The sequence below is a fragment of the Tachysurus fulvidraco genome, chromosome 5 (genome assembly GCF_022655615.1).
Source record: "Tachysurus fulvidraco isolate hzauxx_2018 chromosome 5, HZAU_PFXX_2.0, whole genome shotgun sequence".
Classification (NCBI taxonomy): Eukaryota; Metazoa; Chordata; class Actinopteri; order Siluriformes; family Bagridae; genus Tachysurus; species Tachysurus fulvidraco.
The window spans coordinates 2,705,291-2,713,834 of NC_062522.1; positions in this window are offsets into that span (position 1 = coordinate 2,705,291).

Here is an 8,544-nt window from a genome sequence, read left to right on the forward strand (position 1 = left end):
ACCCCAACCTCCTCAGTTGGGGTATGTGAAGAAAAGAATTCCACGCGATGATAAAGGCTTCTAGGCTTCTTTAGTGAAATTTTATTGACCTACAAGTGAGTTGCACTTGATCTGTTCTCCCTTCAGAATCAGAAAGAGCTTTATTACCATGTGTGCTTGCACATACAAAGAATTTGTTTTAGTGTCATACGCTTCCAGAACACAGAGACAACAAGATAAAATAATACACACATGTAAACAATTAAAAAATAAATTTTACACTAAGTAACTACATCCATTGTCGGTCCTTTTTAATGGTGGTGTTGATGTGAGTGTCCCGCTCCAGGTCCTGGGAGATGGTAGAGCCCAGGAACTCGAATGCCTTCACTGCAGCCATGATGGCGTTGAAGGCCGAACTGAAATCTACAAACAGGATCCTTGCATAAGTCCCTGATTTATCCAGGTGTTGCAGGATATAATGCAGTTCCAAGTTTACTGCATCATCCACTGACCTGTTTGATTGATAAGCAAACTGCAGAGGCTCCAGTAAGTGTCCAGTGAAGTCTTTCAGATAAGGCAGGACCAGTTTTTTTGAACGTTTTCATGACAACAGATGTCAGTGCCACAAGTCCTGTTATCTTTGGTTTCTTTGAGACGAGGATGACGGTTGAACGTTTGAAGCAGACGGGGAATTCACACAGCTCTAACGATCTGTTGAAAATCTGTGTGAAAATGGTTGCCAGCTGGTCAGCACAGGTTTTCAGACAGGTTGTTGTCACAGCATCTGATCTTTAGCAAGTTGATTCGCCACAGTGCTGAGGGATGGTGTCTTGTAGTTGGTGATTGTTGAGTCGTTAGAGGTGAACTGAACCTCCAACTTTTTAGTGTAGCTCTTCTTAGCCCACTCTAATCTCCTTATTCAGTGTGTTCCTGGTCTGGCCCTGTCTCCATTTCTCTAGGCATCCTCATTGGCCCGATGAAGATGTCTCAGTTTTTCTGTAAATCATGGCTTAACATTGTTGAATGTTAGATTTCTTCTGGTAGGGATGCAAATGTCCTCACAGAAAATTTTGAGTCTCAGTAAACTTGTCCAGATCGTTGGTGGCAGCTTCAAAAACCCTCCAATCACTGAGGTCAAAACAGGCTTGTGAAACCTGCTCTGTGTTGTCAGTCCATCTATTTACAGTCTTTACAGGTACCAGGCAGTGATCAGAGAGACCCACAGATGGCCGTGAGGGGGAGAGATTTTGTGGTGTTCTGCCGAATATTCAGCAGGTCCTCCCTAGTAAAACTGATAGTATTTGATAAACACAAAACAGGAAAAACACAAAAACACAAAAACAACTGGAGAGTGAAGCACCGCGGCCGCCGTCCTGTTTCCTCTCTTTATACCGTCGTCAGAAAATCTGTAATTCAACAAAATGTTCTGGTGAGCATGAGTTGTGTTTTCTAAGACCTTTGTAGTAACATGACCGGTCACCAGGTGGCACAATCTGTATTAGAAACTGAACTTCAATTACACCTGTGATTGAACACAGCAGCGTTATTGCGTTAAAGCGTCTGCCATATTGGAGAGGTTCAACAACCTGAATAAAGTAAAGAACCTGAATTCAAATAAACTAAAAAAAAAAAAAAAAACACCACCCAAATAATATTTTATACATTCATATCAATATTTACATCTACATTTACATGTACAGCATGTGACAGACCCCTTATCCAGAGCGACGTACATAAGTGCTTAAATCTCTAACATTGAATACATTAATGCTGCTCACTAGGTTACAGACTTAAGATACCATGAGTTTAAAACATTTGTTCAAAGTTACAATGTTTTTTTTAAATGCAAAAGATAGGAAAACAAATGCTGAAGTGTTTCCTGAGTAAGTAGGTCTTCAACCGCCGCATGAAAATATCCAGTGACTCGGCTGTCCGGACCCCTAGGGGAAGTTCGTCCCACCACCTTGGTGCCAGAACAGAGAAGAGACTTGTAGTATACTTGCCTCTTACCCTGAGAGATGGTGGAACCAGTCGAGCAATGCTGGTAGATCGGAGGGTGTGGGGTGCAGTGTGAGGAATGATGAGGGCTTTGAGGTAAGAGGGAGCTGGTCCATTTTTGGCTTTGTAGGCCAGCATCAGTGTTTTGAATCGGATGCGTGCAGCTACAGGAAGCCAGTGGAGGGATCGCAGGAGCGGGGGGGGGGGGGGGGGCCAACTGGGCAGCTGCATTTTGGATCATTTGCAGAGGACGGATTGCGTTCATAGGTAGACCTGCCAGCAGTGCATTGCAGTAATCCAGTCTAGAAATGACAAGAGACTGAACAAGTACCTGAGCAGCCGAAAATGGCCGAATCCTTCTAATGTTGTAGAGAAGAAACCGACATGAGCGAGTCACGTTAGGGACATGAGAGGAAAAGGACAGTTGATTGTCCATGGTTACCCCAAGGTTGTGAGCTGTGGGTGAAGGGGAGATCAGATCGTTGTGCAAGGATATAGCAAGATCATGACCTGGGGATGAATCACCTGATGAACAGCAGTTCAGTTTTACTAGGATTGAGCTTTAACTGATGAGCAGTCATCCATGATGACATTTCTGCCAGACATGCTGAATATTAAATTGCAACTATTTATTTAGCATAAAGGAAGTAGCACAACGTAACGTATAGTTAATAATCACTGATCGTAAACCAAGTCATTCTGTTAAAGTTTGTAAAAGAATATTCTTCTTAGTGAAGCTTGGAATTACAACATTTTTGAGTTTTGTGCCTTTGTGCTAGTGGGGAAAACAACAACAGCAACAAACACAAACAAACAAACAAACAAACAAACAAACAAACAAACAAACAAACAAGGCCTTCATAAATGGCCTTTCACAAACTTTAGTGAAATAAGTTTAACTGATTAATTTTCTCCGAATAATTCCGTGTTGATTTCCCGAACTTTGTGTGTTTATGTTGTCGATCTAACGCAGACACAATTATCCTTTGGCATGAAACTAAAGAAAGAACTCAGTGTTGAGGAAAAGTTTGGTGTGGTTCAGCTTTATAAACGTTTTTCCTGTTCTAATTATGTTTTAAGAACATAAATGTATATAATTTATTTTATATATACATATATAATTATTATCAGAAAAAGTGTTTATTATGATTATATCATGTCTATTGAAGCTACATTTTTTACCTCTAATGTGTGCTGTACTGTACGTGATGTTTACAGCCTGAGCTCGGAGACAGAAATGGACAACGTGTCTCGGCACATTCACGGATACGGACTCGGTGTTTAAACTCCAGTTTGTCATTAAACTTCACTCACAAACCCGATGAGACTCGGACGAGTTAAACGTAACAACATCTTGTGGAAACTTTACCTCATGATCTTCATTTTCTAAATCAGGAGACATGTTTTAATGAAAACTCAACAAAAATATTCAACCAATTCAGTATAAAGAATCATCTGTGTCTGTGAGTCTGATCTAAAATGAGTCTGATCTAAAGTGAGTCTGATCTAAAGTGAGTCTGATCTAAAATGAGTCTGATCTAAAACGAGTCTGAACTAAAGTAAGTCTGATCTAAAGTGAGTCTGATCTAAAGAGAGTCTGATCTAAAATGAGTCTGATCTAAAGTGAGTCTGATCTAAAACGAGTCTGATCTAAAGAGAGTCTGATCTAAAGTAAGTCTGATCTAAAATGAGTCTGATCTAAAACGAGTCTGAACTAAAGTAAGTCTAATCTATAGTGAGTCTGATCTAAAGAGAGTCTGATCTAAAATGAGTCATATCTAAAGTGAGTCTGATCTAAAGTGAGTCTGATCTAAAGTGAGTCTGATCTAAAACGAGTCATATCTAAAGTGAATCTGATCTAAAGTGAATCTGATCTAAAAATGAGTCTGATCTAAAGTGAGTCTGATCTAAAGTGAGTCTGATCTAAAGTGAGTCTGATCTAAAAATGAGTCTGATCTAAAGTGAGTCTGATCTTTCGGTGTGTTTTAGACGTGAGTTTGTCCCTCTGTTGTTGATCTCACACTGAAGTTTAGTGTTGAAGAGAAACCTGAGCTGCTTTTAGATGAACAAACACTCGGAGCTTCTCAGAGAACAGAACTGGGTTTGAGATCAACATTTACTCTGAAGTTACAAACATCTGTGTGGAGAAAATAGTTTTATAGAAATCCATCAGCTCTAGTGTTGTAGAGAAAAACAGGAATAGTGATGAAACTCTATAAATTCTTAAAGTCCTGAGTGTCGACTTCCACACGAGCTCCATATTAACACCACAGTGGAGTGAGACACGAGGAAGACGTCCGGTCATCGACACGGACACGAGACAAACTAAAACTCGATTGCTTTAATCTTATGTCTATTTTCTGCTAATTGAATTGAGATTTATTCTTCATCTCATCTTTATTTATTACTCAGATATCCCAGAATTCTGTTCACCTCGGGTTCCCAGAGGAACTGTTTCATGTGTGAGAAACCTGGTGTTTACGACTGAAGGATTGTTTTCTCCAGCGGTTTGACTGAACACTGAGTGTATGACTGAGAGAAGCATTCACACAACACCTGGGGCTTTATTTCACCAGCTGCCCCGGGGGAGCTTCACAGCAGGGTAACAGCACATGCAGGGCTAAAGAACACTGACCAGAACTCAGAACTTCACACACACACACGCACACACACATGCATACACACACACACGCACACGCACACACACACACACGCACACGCACACGCACACGCACACGCACATGCATACACACACACGCACGCACGCACACACACACACACACACACACACACACACACACATCCTGTATTCAGAAAGCCGGCAGCACCACATGGAGCACCACCCTAACGCCTGTGTTCCTGTTTCCTCTCCTGTGTTTTTGTATCAACACACGATTGTGTTCAAGACACAAAAGTGAAATAAGGAAACAACGACTCGAAGTATTTACAGTATTATTAACATAATACGATATTTACATCCTTTTACTTTCATACAATCTGCTTTATTCATCATCTCACAACAAAACACAAACAAAAGCTTCTCTTCTGTTCACAGACACAATTAACTCTTTCACTTCTGCAAATTATTGTCCTATAAAAACGCAGCAATAATAAATTCATGCAGGCGGTCAGTTCGCATCGAACCCCAGCTTGTACAGGAGCGAGTTTTACAGCCGCCTGGAGATAAAGATCAGGGATAAAAAGATTTCTTTCGTCCGCAGCGCTGCAGATGACAAAATGTCGTAAAAATGCTGCGACAAATTAAAGATTTATGGAGCTGCTGTGAGACGAAGCAAGTAAACGACTGATTAAATGACAGAGCTGCTTCAGTCAGGCAAATAAAGGTATTAAATAATCACAGTAAGGCTGAAACACACCAGTAAACACTACAGTAAACACACCAGTAAACACACCAGTAAACACTCCAGTAAACACTACAGTAAACACACCAGTAAACACACCAGTAAACACTCCAGTAAACACTCCAGTAAACACTCCAGTAAACACACCAGTAAACACTACAGTAAACACACACCAGTAAACACACCAGTAAACACACCAGTAAACACTACAGTAAACACACACCAGTAAACACACCAGTAAACACTCAAGTAAACACACCAGTAAACACACCAGTAAACACTCCAGTAAACACACCAGTAAACACACCAGTAAACACACCAGTAAACACTCCAGTAAATACACCAGTAAACACACCAGTGAACACACCAGTAAACACACCAGTAAACACTCCAGTAAACACACCAGTAAACACTACAGTAAACACACACCAGTAAACACACCAGTAAACACTCCAGTAAACACACCAGTAAACACACCAGTAAACACTCCAGTAAACACACCAGTAAACACACCAGTAAACACTACAGTAAACACTCCAGTAAACACACCAGTAAACACTACAGTAAACACACACCAGTAAACACACCAGTAAACACTCCAGTAAACACACCAGTAAACACACCAGTAAACACTCCAGTAAACACACCAGTAAACACTACAGTAAACACACCAGTAAACACTCCAGTAAACACTACAGTAAACACACCAGTAAACACACCATTAAACACTACAGTAAACACACCAGTAAACACACCAGTAAACACTACAGTAAACACACTCCAGTAAACACTACAGTAAACACTACAGTAAACACACCAGTAAACACTCCAGTAAACACTACAGTAAACACACCAGTAAACACACCAGTAAACACTCCAGTAAACACTCCAGTAAACACACCAGTAAACACACCATTAAACACTACAGTAAACACACCAGTAAACACACCAGTAAACACACCAGTAAACACTACAGTAAACACTCCAGTAAACACACCAGTAAACACTACAGTAAACACACACCAGTAAACACACCAGTAAACACTACAGTAAACACTACAGTAAACACACCAGTAAACACACCAGTAAACACTACAGTAAACACACACCAGTAAACACTCCAGTAAACACACCAGTAAACACTCCAGTAAACACAGCAGTAAACACAGCAGTAAACACTCCAGTAAACACACCAGTAAACACACCAGTAAACACTACAGTAAACACACCAGTAAACACACCAGTAAACACTACAGTAAACACACACCAGTAAACACTCCAGTAAACACACCAGTAAACACTCCAGTAAACACAGCAGTAAACACAGCAGTAAACACTCCAGTAAACACACCAGTAAACACACCAGTAAACACACCAGTAAACACTCCAGTAAACACACCAGTAAACACTCCAGTAAACACTCCAGTAAACACACCAGTAAACACACCAGTAAACACACACTAGTAAACACACCAGTAAACACACCAGTAAACACTACAGTAAACACTACAGTAAACACACCAGTAAACACTACAGTAAACACTACAGTAAACACTCCAGTAAACACTACAGTAAACACACCAGTAAACACACCATTAAACACACCATTAAACACTACAGTAAACACTACAGTAAACACACCAGTAAACACACCAGTAAACACACCAATAAACACACCAGTAAACACACCAGTAAACACACCATTAAACACTCCAGTAAACACTACAGTAAACACACCAGTAAACACACCAGTAAACACACCAATAAACACACCAGTAAACACACCAGTAAACACACCATTAAACACTCCAGAAAAACACTACAGTAAACACACCAGTAAACACACCAGTAAACACACCAGTAAACACACCAGTAAACACACCATTAAACACTACAGTAAACACTACAGTAAACACACCAGTAAACACACCAGTAAACACACCAATAAACACACCAGTATCATTCATCAGTTCACATCAGTTTATTCTAAATTTAGTTAATGAACCAAAACAGGTTTTTGTGTTTTGTGTTTTTAGATTTTCTTAATTTTTCATAAATGTATGAAGGCGTGTCAGTTGAAGGCGTGTCAGTTGAAGGCGTGTCAGGTGAAGGCGTGTCAGGTGAAGGCGTGTCAGTTGAAGGCGTGTCAGTTGAAGGCGTGTCAGATGAAGGCGTGTCAGTTGAAGGCATGTCAGGTGAAGGTGTGTCAGATGAAGGCGTGTCAGATGACGACGTGTCAGATGAAGGCGTGTCAGTTGAAGGCGTGTCAGTTGAAGGCATGTCAGGTGAAGGTGTGTCAGATGAAGGCGTGTCAGATGACGACGTGTCAGATGAAGGAGTGTCAGTTGAAGGCTTGTCAGTTGAAGGCTTGTCAGTTGAAGGCGTGTCAGTTGAAGGCGTGTCAGATGAAGGCGTGTCAGTTGAAGGTGTGTCAGATGAAGGCGTGTCAGTTGAAGGCGTGTCAGATGAAGGCGTGTCAGATGAAGGCGTGTCAGTTGAAGGCGTGTCAGATGAAGGCGTGTCAGTTGAAGGCGTGTCAGTTGAAGGCGTGTCAGATGAAGACGTGTCAGTTGAAGGCGTGTCAGTTGAAGGCGTGTCAGATGAAGGCGTGTCAGATGAAGGCGTGTCAGTTGAAGGCGTGTCAGTTGAAGGCGTGTCAGATGAAGGCGTGTCAGTTGAAGGCGTGTCAGATGAAGGCGTGTCAGATGAAGGCGTGTCAGATGAAGGCGTGTCAGTTGAAGGCGTGTCAGATGAAGGCGTGTCAGATGAAGGCGTGTCAGTTGAAGGCGTGTCAGATGAAGGCGTGTCAGATGAAGGCGTGTCAGATGAAGGCGTGTCAGTTGAAGGCGTGTCAGTTGAAGGCGTGTCAGATGAAGGCGTGTCAGATGAAGGCGTGTCAGTTGAAGGCGTGTCAGTTGAAGGCGTGTCAGTTGAAGGCTTGTCAGTTGAAGGCTTGTCAGTTGAAGGCGTGTCAGTTGAAGGCGTGTCAGATGAAGGCGTGTCAGTTGAAGGCGTGTCAGATGAAGGCGTGTCAGTTGAAGGCGTGTCAGATGAAGGCGTGTCAGTTGAAGGCGTGTCAGATGAAGGCGTGTCAGATGAAGGCGTGTCAGTTGAAGGCGTGTCAGATGAAGGCGTGTCAGTTGAAGGCGTGTCAGATGAAGGCGTGTCAGATGAAGGCGTGTCAGATGAAGGCGTGTCAGATGAA